The following is a 14,753-nucleotide window of genomic DNA, read 5'->3' as shown; positions in this document are numbered from 1 at the left end:
TAGTGTCCTTTATTATTTTGTTCATATAATTGAACATGCTATATGAACTTATGATGGTGACAAGTATTGTTCATGTATACCCTGTATGTATACGTTCAATTTGGAGAGTTTGAAATTTTGTGCCTTAAAAATATTTGTGTACATGTATTCGGAAGCCACAAAGGGAAACCTAAAAATAAATTAATCCGTGATCTTGGATTCCAAAACCGTGATCTTGGATTTGTAATCCGTAATCTCGGCTTCCAATCCTTGATATCGGTTTCCCAATCGATGATCTCGGATTCTCACTCCGTGATATCGGATTATTAATCGGTTATCTCGGTTTCAAAGACGTGATCTTGTGTCATTATTGTTGATAGCTGAACATTATTATGATTATTTAAAAAAAAACACTACTTATTTAAAGATTGATAAAAATGTTCACCGACCTCCCTTTTGACGTTTTTGTTTCAGTGTGGTGCCAATAAATAGTGTTTCCACTAATTCATACTTTTTCCATTATTTGATTATATATAGTTTAAAAAGAATTGTTTGAAATCTTATAAAATCATTGTAACTTTTTCATACATTTTGTAAAAAAAAAATTGTCAATGTTGAAAATATAAACTATCTATAGCACTGTTTTCTGACAAATTGTCAATGGCTTATATCTTCAAAAAAGGACATGAAACTTTTATTGTTTCCATCAATTTATAACAGACTTTTTAAAAGCTAGTAATTTTTTAATCAGATCAGCGAACATCCTCAACAATCTGTTATTATAATTTCAAAAATAATACTAATGATGTCCGAATAGCGGGACACATACCCTTCGTACATGCATTTTAGATGTTGCTGTGAAATTCAGTATTAATTGGGACAATGACATTTTGAGATATTTCGACCTTCAGCCATATCAATTTTAAAGGTCAAATAAGTCTTTTGGAGTCAAAATGACGTAATCTCAGTGACAAATCACCTTCCGGAAATGTATCTGAAGGGTTAAAGTTCAAAGTCAAAGTCAAATCATGGATTGAAAATCGAGAATACGGATCAATTTTATATTTTTTATGTCCGCAAAGCATAAACTACAATGCAGTTGTCTCCATTCTTATGGAATACTAAACATAATATCTTGTTTTGTTTTTTATTTCGACAAAACTTGCCAAAACCTTAATTCTATGAAATGTTGTTGACTCCTGTGGCACATACAGGTCATAGTCATAGCAACATAATGATTTTATAGGAGCACTTCCAGTGCTAAAGGTTAACATTTGACGTTTATGTTTTTAATTGAGAAGTTATCCGGGCAGTTTTATTTATTTTGCGCATTGATTGGGAAACACGACATATTGGAATCCAAGATGGCTTTTCCTTGCGTCCTTTAAAGAATAACCGTAGTTACCGCATTCAGATTGTGGATCTTACACTGTGTAACCAATCAAATCCAACAATCTATACAACAAAGTGATTTAGAAAAAGTAATTGTAGTATAGTAATACATTTGAGACAAGATCTAACTCCACATTAAAAAACAAAACATTTTTTTCAAAAATAGATAAGGGAAAATTGAAGTTAAATTTAGTTTTAAAAAAATGATTTCTAAAGTATGATATTTATTAGCAGAAGTCATCGAGTTTCCATAGTAACCAAACTGAAATGCAATTTCTGATCAATGGATTTGTAAATCTAAACAAAAGACAGCAATAAGAAGAATAAGATTGCAGCAAAATTATTTACAACTGCATGTCCAGATCTGAGTAGATCCTGCATTTGAGAAATATTAGTGAACAGCGCATCTATTCTTTTAAAATTACAAATCAAATTATCCCAATTCTAAGAATAAAAAAAAAACTTTTAACAGAATCTGTTGTCATGTAAAGCAGTATTGAAGATCATGTTTATGCATTTACCAACAAAAAGGATAAACATATTATTCGCGGTTTTGTGAGAGTTATTTAATGGTAACATCATGTTCTTTGAAACTATTGTGTATTTTTATTAAACATGAATGTAAGTCAGCATATTTTCTTTCTGTTTTTACATATATTTGTTGGTAGTTCTTCCCCTCAATTTAAGAAACTGACAAATTCCCACAGTTTATTTCATGAAATTGCAGTTTTTAACAGATCTTTTGTTTGTTAATTTGTTATACGTCTCCTATCTAATCTAAATAAGATGAAAATCAAAAGATGCAATGCAGTGTTTGTTTTGACTTTCATACTCAAACAAATGTGCATTTTTGTTTCCATGGTTACAACCCTTGAAAACAATTCCCCCACTAATTTTATTGCGTATATTGAATCTAGGATATGTCTCCTTATTGGAAAGTATAATGTCCTATTCCAGTATGGATGCATTGCCATTGGTTTGCTTTACTCAAAAATTGTCTAAATTGGGCATTTCTTACAGCTGTTGGACCCTAACATTTCTCCAGTGGTCATGTATGGGTAACATAGAATTTTAGCTACATGTAAGTCTAAATTCACTCTTTGTATGCAAATTAAATAATATTGATATACATCATTCATTTAAACCAAAAAAGCGGTATTTAAAAGGGAATAGATTTCGGAAGTTCATTAATTTTATAGTGGAAAGGCAGCAATTTTTGGATGGAAAAATTAAAATAATCTTTTGCTACGGCGACCATGGTCAATATCAACAATTTGAACATTTTGTTTTGTTATCAATCTATAAAAATTTGATAACTGACAAAGTTTGAAGCTTTTCTGAGACTAGGCGTGCCACACCCTATATCTGACATATATGATATCTACATATAACCTATGTTTTAGCTAAGGGACATTTTTCTGGTCTCTGTCCTCCTCTCGTGTAAATTGCGATTGAATGAAATGAGATTACGATGTGGAATATTCCTGAAAGCCTTCAGGTTATCAAATATTGCAAATAATGTTTTTTTAAACGTCTTCGAACCATACACATGGTTGATTGATCGTTGCTTGCAAAACGTCCAGTGTAGACTTTTTCATGTGTATACTGGACAAGTAATATTTAATAAGGAAACAGTAGGTAGATTTTGCAAGAAAGGCCGACATCTGTGAAGAGCGGTCTGCCATTGCATATAAGGGCTTATTGGGTAGGAGCATATATTTTACCTTGCAACTGCCCACCTATGGAACTTTCAAAGAGTTGTTGCCGTAATTATAACGTACAGAGAGCGTGTCACTTTCTCTTTACGAAACAATCGGTTTTGTTGTTCCGTCACTGATCAGACGTGGCGTGTTTTTACACCCGGCACAACTAAACGGACTCCAAAGGAGTAGGTCCAGTAAGACCCAGGAGTAGGTCCAGTAAGACCCCTTTTTGGCCCCAAAATATAGCAGTTTTACAAAATTATTAAAATGTAAACTTTAAGCTATTTATTGGAAAGTAGAATACTTCTTTTACCTTAATATGGCCTGTTTTTGACAATACAATGCACATATATCGGGTACTAGCATCATTAAGTCATGCTAAATTGCTGAAATCTTCAAAATTTTAGCATTTGAGTTAAATTTTAGACGGTTTCCGTCTAAAATGAAGTGGCCGCATTTGTGTTCATTCTTAATATTTAAATGTAAGTTGTATTTGATGATAATACATAACATATATAAAGGTTGAGAGTGAACACGGATGCGGCCAATTTCATTTTTGACAAAAACCATCTGAAAAGTGACATATTATGGCATATTTGACAGATTTTTCATATTTAAGCTTGAATTTGAGCGTCTTTAATGACTAAATCAGTTCAAATCTTTCACATAAACTAATTGAATCGATTGAAGTAGACACTTTTAAAAGTGTTTAAAAAGTGTTCAAAGTTTTTCGTCAGATGAATCTGAAATTTGAGGCCAACATCGGTTCTTACCGGACCTACTCCTTTAGCAAGTCTTGCACGGAAGAAGTCAATGTGATCATATATCTATACTCTAGTTAAATATTACGGTCACCGTATAAATCATATGTGGTAATGAAATGAAAATTAAAAGAGCACAAGAGTGTAAAGTAAAACATTTGTGCGAACATGTCAAACATATTTGTGCTTGCTAGTTATAGAGTATTAACAAAATATATGTTAGCATGCCGAAAACTGCACGTCATTTCGAAACCAAGAGTTATGTATACTTAAACTATAGATTGGTGCACTTTTACATATTTTTTCAATTATCAATCCAAAACCATTTTACATGGAATATGACCCACTCTCAAAAAGCTATTTTTTTTTCATTTAAGATATACTGAATGTCATTAGTACAAAACATGACTGTACGTAAATAAATAATCTGTATTTTTATACGGACTTAGAGACTGAGTAAAAAGGTACTGCTGTATGAGCAGATTTCCCGCATGTTTTAAACTACTAGCTTATTTTTATAATACGAAATTACTATAACCAGGAAGCACGTATGCACCATATTTTAAATAATTGAAACTAGTACTGCCTCTAATAATAAAGACTATGTGCGACATTGACTTAGCAAAACACCTTCTATCATTTTTTAATGTCCCCATGGGTGAATGAATCTGTGCAATTTGAAAAATATCAATCAGTTCACAATAGTAATTCATTCAAAGAATTGTTAGACACAGAACAGTCTCCGGGACAAGTTTGCCCTTCCGCTGAGTGCAAAAGTTGTCACCTTAATTTTTGGAGTTAAGTCAAAATGAAGTTGATAACTTGGTTGGTATTGGTTCCCTGATATTTGTCCTAAAAAATTTTGGCTCTAGCACCACTGTTGAAAAAGTTATGCCCCTTTTTTCAACAATTTCCTCAGAGGAAAAGTAGTTTTCCTCAAGGGAAATCAAATTTCCGTGAAGGAAAAAGATTTTTCCTTAAGGGAAATTGTATTTTCCTCAAGGGAAAAAGATTTCCCTTAGGGAATTTGCTGCATTAATATTTCCTTTGAGGAAATTCTATTTCCTGTGAGGAAATTTGCGGCTTCAAATTTTCCTTTGAGGAAATTCTATTTCCTCTGAGGAAATACTTTTTCCTGTGAGGAAATTTGCGGCTTCAAATTTTCCTTTGAGGAAATACTTTTTCCTGTGAGGAAATTTTTGACAAACACTTTTCCTTGAGGGAAAATTCAAGACCACAAATTTCCTCTAAGGAAAACATTGTTCTCCAAATTTCCTCTATGGAAATTTCTCTTATTCAATTTTCCTCTATGAAAATTTCATAACAGTAAAAACAGTATGAATATAATTTTTCCTGAGACTGAATAATTGATACAAAAGATAATTAAAACTTTAATAAAATGTTCACTGATGAGTAACATGACATACAAAAACAATAGGCTTGCTGTTTGAGACAATACAATAATAAGCAAAACGCTATGAATATCATACTATTTGTGATGTTATTAATATTGTGCTTATATTTGCGGATTAAATAAAATAACCACTTTTCATGTTAATTTAACTTTTCTGCTGCGTACAATTATTCAATCCCCTACAAAACAGCTCAGTGCATAAATAATTCCATCCACCAGACATCTTCCTTCAATTGGTAGAGAATACATTTTTGCAATTTGTTCTTCAAACATCTTCCTCTATATAGTTGATATGACAGAGCTATGTACATGAATGGATAAAGCAGGTGTTTATTTCGACAAAAAGATACTATTTTTTCTACATTTCTCCCTAATCCTTCAGTGTAGGTTGTTGCAATTACACAATTGTGTTCTTGTGCATCTATGATTGTACTCCATTTTGTTTACAGCCATTTTGTAGAAATTTCCTATTTTCTTTTTCCAGGTAAGCACACATTTCATTTCACATTAATCCAATTAGCACACAATGTAGAAAAGTATTAACCTTAAGTTTCCTCTTCTGTATTGATCTGTTGATGATCATGAAAACCAAGAAGTCTCTGCACCTATAAATACACAAAATATAAATTGAGAAAAAAACAGCAATATGAAATAGGCTTATTTTATCATGTTTAATATGAACATTTTGAGAAACTTAAATTTGATATTCCTACTAATCATGATTATGAGTTCTGTTATTTCAGTGCTTTGTGTCCACGACTTAATATCAGTCGTTTTAGTGCCTTGCAGTGATAATGAGTTGAGCCACTTGCAACAGTTTTTACAGTTTGTTCATATGTTGTGCTATTTGAACCACTGTCCTAGATTATGGTTAGGTGGAGTGCTCACAGACATGATTTTTTTATTACTTGTTATTGGCTTTGAACTAATTTGGATTGTTTAAATCTTTTCATGTTGGGGTCTTTATTGGCTGACTTATAAGGTATGGGTTTTCTCATTATCGAAGGCCGTCATTGGTCTTTAATTGCTTGCATCCACTTCATTGAACTCTGGTGGATAGATAACTCATTTACCATACCACATCTTCTTATTTTTATAATAGTCATCATTCAAGGGCAATCACTTTTATTATATAGAAGTGGTCTTACCATTTAGGCCTTGTTGTCTATGTTTATCTTGTTTTGCCGATCATTTCTACTGTACAGTTGTAATTGTTTATATTTTTCTTTATCTTCTATATTTCTTGCCCTAAACTTAAAAAAGGTAAAAACTATAATTTAATGACAGTCACTATAACTATTATTATACATCAGTATGTGTTTTTCTATATACCATGATATAAAAAAGAATGAAATATTTGTGCTATTTCATTTCACAGACTATTTGCCAGTCAACAGTTTCAAAGACATAACCAGGGTCAATAGTTTAACAAACAAACATTCCCGTACTTTTTTTTCATCGTGTTCATACTAATTTTTCAATGGACAACATGACGTGATTAACTATTCTTCTATGATTTGTGTGCTTGACAACATTAAACTCTGAAATATTGTTAACAGTATAATCTGTATGTGTCTGTCGTCAAAATTTCAAATTAATATATTACTTACAGAAGCAATTAAAACAAGAGGCTCACAAAATGAATGTGGTCTAAGAACTTAAAAATTTCTAATTTACCTATTCAAACCGTATCATTATTATTTGCTTTTATATATAAATCAGAAATAACCAATTTAAAATGGAAAATTTTAAAGAAAACAAAAGGAAAAAAAGTAAAAAAAATCCCCCCAAATTTTTTGAACCCCCTTATGATTCATCACCCCCAAACTCAATCCCAGCCTTCCCTATGTGGTACGGTACCTTGCAGTACAATTTCAGAGAGATCCATACACTTGAACACAAAGTTATTGTCTGGAAACAAGAAAAATGCTTGTTTTTTGGCCCCTTTTTGGCCCCAAATTCCTAAACGTTTAGGGCAATTACCCCCAAACTCAATCCCAGCTTTCCCCCTGTGATATGGAACCTTGTAGTACAATTTCATAAAGATCCATACACTTACACACAAGTTATTGTCCTAAAACTAGCAAAATGCTTGTTTTTTGCCCCTAATTTCTAACACTTTGAGGCAATTACCCCCAAAATCAATCACAGCCTTCCCTTTGTGGTATGGTACCTTGCAGTACAATTTCAGAGAGATCCATACACTTGAACACAAGTTATTGTCTGGAAACTAGAAAAATGCTTATTTTTGGCCCCTTATTCCTAAACATTTTGGGCAATTACCCCCAAAATCAATTCCAGATTTCCCCCTGTGATATGGAACCTTGTAGTACAATTTCAGAACGATCCATACACTTACACACAAGTTATTGTCATGAAACTAGAAAAATGCTTGTTTTTTACCCCTTTTTTTTGGCCCCTAATTCCTAAAATTTTGAGGTAATTACCCCCAAAATCAATCCCAGCATTCCCTTTGTGATATGGAATATTGTGGTACAATGTCAGAGAGATCCATACACTAACACACAAGTTATGTCCGGAAGTTACAAAAATGCTTATTTTTGGCCCCTAATTCCTTAACTGTTGATACCATAACCCCCAAAATCAATCCCAACCTTCCTTTTGTGGTATTGAACCTTAAGGTAAAATTTCATCGAGATCCATTAACTTCAACTAAAGTTAGAGTGTGAAAACCAATGTGTCTTTGGACGACGATGGCGCCGCCAACGTCAACGTCATACCAATATTTTGACCACAAAATAAAAACTGCAGTTTCCTTAAAATTACCAATCTAGTGGCAGCAACCCAACAATGGATTGTTAGATTCATCTGAAAATTTAATGGCTGATAGAACTTGACATAATGAACAATTTTACCTCACATAAGATTTGCTCTAAATGCTTTAGTATTTGAGATATAATCCAAAAACTGCATTTTACCCCTATGTTCTATTTTTAGACATGGCAGCCATGTTTATTGATGAAACAGAAAATAAAACACAAGCTTTATTCTAAATACCCTAAGGATTATTCAGCCTCAGTTTGGTTGGAATTGGTTCAGTAGTTTCATAGATTTTTTAAAGTTAGAAAACATGATAAACAAATTGTGTAAAATTGTCGTTAAAGTGCAATAACTCCTTAAGAGGTCCATTGACAATTTTGGTTATAGAAACTTATCTGTAGATCTTACTTTGCTGAACATTTTTGCTGTTTACAGTTTATCTTTATCATTAATAATATTAAAGATAATAACCAAAAACTGAAAATATTTCTTGAAATTACCAATTAAGTGACAGCAACCCAACAATCATGACAATGGGTTATTACATTCATCAGAAAATTTCAGGGCTGATAGAACTTTGAATACCTAATGAACAATTAACTCTGTGTCAGATTTGCTCTTAATGCTTTGGGTTTTGAGATAAAAGCCAAAAACTGCATTTACCCCTATGTTCATATTTAGCCATGACAACCATGTAACAAAACACAAACTTTATTGTAAATACCCTAAAGATCATTAAGCTTAAGTTTGGTAGGAATTGGTTCAGTAGAGGAGAAGATGTATGAAATAGTTTACACCCGACGAACGCCAATGGTTGACGAAAAACAGACGACGACGGACGCCAAGTGATGGCAAAATCGCACTATTCCTTCGGAACGATGAGCAAAAAGGCAAATTTAAAAAATTGCGCTGGCTCTATCCAAAAGAGATTTTAACAGTGTAGTGTCCTACTTTTGGGACAGGACATATTAACATAATAGAAAAATCTATAAGCTATAACTCAAAATATGGACAATTTTATGTTTAAAGGGTCTTTAATTTAGTTTGACAACTTCACAGACATACTAATATTTGACCTTTTCAAACTATACCAAATCACTACTTAGGCCCCAAAAAATATATGTCTGTTTAAGGTTACATACTTTAAAAAAAAGGCTAGGTAGGTCGGTATTTCCATTTTATTTTATTTTTTCATTTTATTTTTTGCGACATGATTTTGAGTCATGCTGTTTCGTCTTGTCGTGGTCTGAGTTGATCCTTGGCCAATTTTACCCGTTATTTTAATGATTGGATTATTTCCCTTGGTTATTGGTTGGGGAAAAAATGGCGGCAAAGTGTTTATTTCATCACATGAGTCACGAATTTCCTTATAACAGCTGTCATATTCACGATTGTGAACATTGGGATGTATCAGGCAATTGATTTATATTATTGGCAACACAAACTTCATTTTTGACACGAGTTCAGTTAATTTTTGCTTTTACGACGGAAATAAAATGACTTAGGGTCGGCGCTCAAAAGGACGGTCGGTCGGGTAACCGTAAACAGACATATACTTTTGTTTGGCCTTAAGGATGTTCGCTACTCCGTTTCAAAATAACAAGCTTTTTAAAAGAATATGAATAAAGGAACTAAAAAAACAGAAAAAATGAAGGGTCCGTGTGCTTGTTTTTAAGATATAAGTCATTAAAAATTTGGCGGGAAGTGATTCTCTCTAGATTTTTCATACACTTAACACTGGCACCTTTTTCTTTCAAAAGCTATGGAAAAATAACATGGATTTTATAAGATTTTCAAATATGGCTTTTTAAACTATGTAATAAAAATATGAAAAGAAAAGTAGGGGTTTGCGGGCAAAATTTTTTAATGGCACTGCATGGATAAAACCAGAGGATTCCGAATATCTGGTAAAAATGTTATTCATCCGCAATAAATTTGGAAGGAGTATGAAAATAATTTGCAAGTTATACACTATATCCACACTAGAGAATTAATAGAGTAGAAATACTAATTTTAATCAAACTTGGCATGAACTAAGATTAGAGAATTATAAGACAGTTTACCTAGTTTCATGGCAATAGCATATATACATTAAAGACTATAAGTTTGAACTTTGGGTGTTAATTTTTTGCCGTTTAAAGTCAAATTTATATGAGCCTATGCCTAAAATCTAAAATTAGAGATTTCAAAATTAAGGGGGGTGGGGGGGGGGGGGGGGGGGGGGGGGGGGGGGGGGGGGTGGAGCGGCTAATATAAAAATTCTTTATGTATATTTAAAAAATTATTTGTATTTCAAAAGGAAAAAAATTACTTATCTGCTTATAGCATACCACATGAGTAGAACAAGGTCCCATTAGGCCATGGAAGACTGAATAACATTTAAGGTCAATATATAGGCAGTAACACATTTTTACATGTATATGAAAAGGCATACACATAAGCTAGAGGAAATAAAAAAGTGTTTCTTTTTGGTAATTTGTAGGCTAAGGTGACATCATAAAAGAAGTATGAGTGATTCTCAAACTAAAATAAAATAATTTCATCCCCCTACTTCATTGTACTTACTTTTTATGCATAAAAAATATAAATAAATAAATTTTAAAGTAATACATGGTCCACACTAGGAAATCTTTTTGTAAAAAATGGAAATCAATGGATGATAACTGTGTACTTGGACTAACAATTAAGATTTCACATGCTGAAATGTCTCGTCAGTCCAATCTCAATCAGTGAAATAAACTATTGTTTGGTTTTTTTTAAAGTCATATGGAAGTAGTCCAAATAATTATGACGCATTGCAAGGCTTTTTTTTCTCTCTCTGACGCCGTAGGAAGGAGAAGTGAGTTGACATAACATGTATGTTATCATGCAAAATCAACAGTAATGAGTATACCTTTGATTGTCATCGTCACTGCAAATGGATCATTATTACTAGGGGGAATGGAACCAATAAATTGATCGGATCCGATATGAAGTTCCCAGTAACGGAGAACCTCTAACTTTGAGGTAATATTATTAGTGTCGGTGGTCTCACAAATGAATCAGGGTGAATTGCAGGTACATTAATTAGCAGAGAATAGACAATTATCAACTTGTTATTCATTATCTCGCAGTTATTTACGGTTAATTAGCTGTATATATCCCAAAACAGGTGCTTGGAGCTAGTACTAGTCTATGACTTTTAAGTAACAATTATATTTATATTCACAATCAGTGGCGGATCGAAGGGGGATGGGATCCGGGGGTTTGATTCCCCTTTTTGTGAACGATCATTGCATTTAATCAATATGTCTCTGATTTAATGGAGACATATATTTCAGTGGCGGATCCAGAACTTTTTGTAAGGGGGGGGGGGGGAGGGGGGGGAGGGGGCGCTGACTGATCAAAGGGGAGTCATGCTTCAGTGATTCACTATATAATCAACCAAAATTTTCCCACCAAAGGGGGGGCCCAGGCCCCCCTGGATCTGCCTATGTATTAAGACCCCCTTTATCCTGGCTAGAATCGCCCCTGATATTACATGTAAATCAAGTCCCGGGTTAATTACTGTTAGCATAATAGCATAACGGTAATCACAAAGAGTGTGGTAATTTTAAAAAGGACGAGGATTTATAAATATACAATTCTTGAAGAGGGGGGGGAGTGCACTTCACGATGATCGAAAAAAAAGTGCCTTGCATGTTATTTTCATCATCTTGTCTGAAACAGTCTGAATAATGAGCTTCAAGGCGAAGCGCGAAAATAAGTCATGTGAAATACTAACGTTGTACGGACAAACCCTTAAATCCCTCAATGTTATGTCAAATGAATTATAGCGAGGAAAAGTAAATTTAATTTAATATCAAAACTAAATATTTGTTATATTTCGCTCCTGATTTCTCAAGAAATCATAGAATCAATCAATGTTTAAATTTCAATTATGCATGTCTGTGTGAGATCCATTTCATGAGACCAAGGATTTCTATAAAATCCTTGATGGGACCCTTTATATATATATGTCTCTGATACAGTTTTCTATTTTCCCCGGAAAAAATTTTAAAAATATATAATCTTTTGGGAAATAATCCGATTTTGTTGAATTATTTCCTTTCATAATTATGATAAATCCTTTTAGTTCTTCAATTTTAAATTAAAATAAATATTTCATTTTGATCTAACGACAAACTTTTTAAATTGTAGTGGCATGGTCAGTCAACTGATTAGTTGCATGGCTGATTACCAGTTTACTGGTGACCCAGTAATTTTCCATATGACAGTGGCGTGTACCCTTGGGGTGTGTATAACTTATTTTGAATACCTTAATTTTCTGGGGAACATCCTGTCCACGTGTAATACTTAGTTATATTGCAACAGATGACATTAAACAAATTTTCTTTGTAGCATCGGTGTCCATTTCATGTTCAACCACTCAAAATTTTCACAAAAAAGATAATATAATAAAATCATTAAAAAAAAGATTAAAAAAACACTAGCAAATAAACTTCGCAATGAGTAAACGGGGATTTGTGTTTTAAAGGGCTTATTTCCAGTGAATATATTTTATACTAGATAACTAGACCTGAGATAACTTTTTTTTTTTGTAATATATATTTTATTATTTTCATATCATTCTCAAATCTCGATCATCTTAAATAAAGATGTATAAAAAATAATTTTGTTATAACTTATAAATATATGGTTAATCATAATTGTTACAAATTATAAAATGGTAAGTCAATGCCCGATGTGCCGCCGTCTGTTGCAAAACAACGATTGAATCTTTTAAATGAAAGACGTGCACTGCCTTCATCGGAATAGAGGAAAGTCCACCTAGTGTACATTAAAGAGTATCCGTTTGTTATGCTGAATAAAAAAGAGATCATCATAAACTTTTTAGCAGACCTTCTCGTGTAAAAAAAAACAAACTTTTAACTGAATTAAACAAAAAATTATCAAACAAAACTCATTAGAAAACTCATAGTAACATTTTGTTTAGACCTGAGATAACTTATAGTAAGATTATTTATATAGAACAATAAAAAAAAATGTCCAATCTGATACACGTACCTATAATCTGGGACTATTATACTAACTATTTTTTAGTATAATAGTCCCAGCTATAATGTACAAAATTTTGAACAGCTTCAAATATATGGCCTTATCATTGGTAATATATCATATTTGTATCAGTTATTGCTGAACGTGTAACCAAATTAAAATGAAGAAATAGGCTCGAAACCGCATTTGTTAAAGATATTTTTTTCAATCCCAAAATATATAATAGATATGAAGATTAATTAAAGTCCCGATGAGAAGATTCACTTTCTTTTCTACCGAAGTAAATATATTAACAAAGATTTAGGATATCAATAAATTATTAAATTCATCAATTTATTAAATTTGAACATTTGAACCAAACAACGAAAAAAAATAAACGGGAAATTGGCTATACCTTTTTGGTATTAGCCATGAAGCCATGTATGTACCAGCCATTTTAACTTATTGTTTTCTTAACCTTTAAAGAATACATTTTAAAATGAACTACTTTATTTATAGTAGTTCAAGAAAAATATATATATATATTAAAAAGTTTTAAATTTTGTCTATGTTGTGCATAAAATAGGGAAAAAAAATAAGGCTGAAAATGCACCAAATATTTATATTCAATATGGATATTCACATTTTGTCTATTACAACAATTTTTGAACAACTTGTTGTTGTAATAGACAAAATGTGAATATTTATATTGAATATAAATATTTGGTGCATTTTCAGTCTTATTTTTTTTCCCTATATATATTATATGGCCTTCCAAATACCGTTTCGATCCCTAACATCACTGAAGAGACATTAAATGTCGAAATCCGGATATGGTGTACAAATGTTTGCACCTCATGTTTGCGGTATACCATCTTTTCCGTAAGTTTATTGTTTTCTGTTTGGTATTTAATTAATATGTAAGATCCATTTTTTACATCTGGTGATCAATTTATTTGGCAATAGCCAATGGCAGTCAGCAGGGTTTAAGAACATCAGTTGTCGACCTGTTAGTCAAATGCGTTTTGTTAAAATATACTTTTTCACTTTTTGGTCTTTTGGAAAATGTTGTTTGTGCTGTATTTAGACCCCTCTACCAAGAAATTTGTTTTACATGCACACGTATAAACATTGCGGTTTTTATCCAACGCAATCATAGGTTTGAACGTTGTTTTCAATTTAGACGTGTATATATATTTACATATATATTAGATAACTCTTTCCTTTATATTCAATGGAACAAGAAGCGAAGTCGTTAGCGAACTAGAGTAACTATAGAAATAGCGTCGTTACAGGTCTTCTTCTGACCGGCAATAAATCCTTAGCAGTAATGATAGTGGAACGTCCATTGGGTTGTGCTCAGACACGTCCGAATGGGGACGCTGAATCCTTGCAACAACTCTTCAAGTGGACTATAAGTAGCCTGGTATTAGGCCAATTTTCTCTCCATCCTTTTTCGTTGGCAGTCGAAATTTTCCGACCGTATCACGGGCGGTCTCAATTACAAGACCTACATGTACCTATCATATATTATTCGGTACGTCAGACACACCCGACATTAATCAACCAAAAACTCAATATTTTACAGTAGGGAATGAATATCTCCAGATGAAGATTACATTATGACGTATGTTTTTTTTTTAAAGACCAACAAATCGATTTTTATCACCAAATTTGTCTTTGCTGAGATTAACACTAAAAAAGTAT

The 14,753-nt window shown here is 32.4% G+C and overlaps 1 protein-coding gene and 1 long non-coding RNA gene across 3 annotated transcripts in view; both read right to left on the bottom strand.

The window, feature by feature from the left end:
- LOC127702707 (neural cell adhesion molecule 1-like) overlaps window positions 1-14,753 on the bottom strand; it is a 54,659-nt gene that overhangs the window by 32,353 nt on the left and 7,553 nt on the right. The window lies entirely within an intron of this gene.
- Window positions 5,214-11,179, bottom strand: LOC127702708 (uncharacterized). Its single transcript, XR_007982545.1, has 3 exons — window positions 10,924-11,179; window positions 6,398-6,502; window positions 5,214-5,854 (listed from the first exon to the last, which is right to left on the bottom strand). It is a non-coding gene; the product is annotated as an uncharacterized LOC127702708 (long non-coding RNA).

This window comes from Mytilus californianus, unplaced genomic scaffold (assembly GCF_021869535.1).
Source record: "Mytilus californianus isolate M0D057914Y unplaced genomic scaffold, xbMytCali1.0.p SCAF_5, whole genome shotgun sequence".
NCBI lineage: Eukaryota > Metazoa > Mollusca > Bivalvia > Mytilida > Mytilidae > Mytilus > Mytilus californianus.
This window is presented reverse-complemented; position numbering and strand designations above follow the sequence as displayed.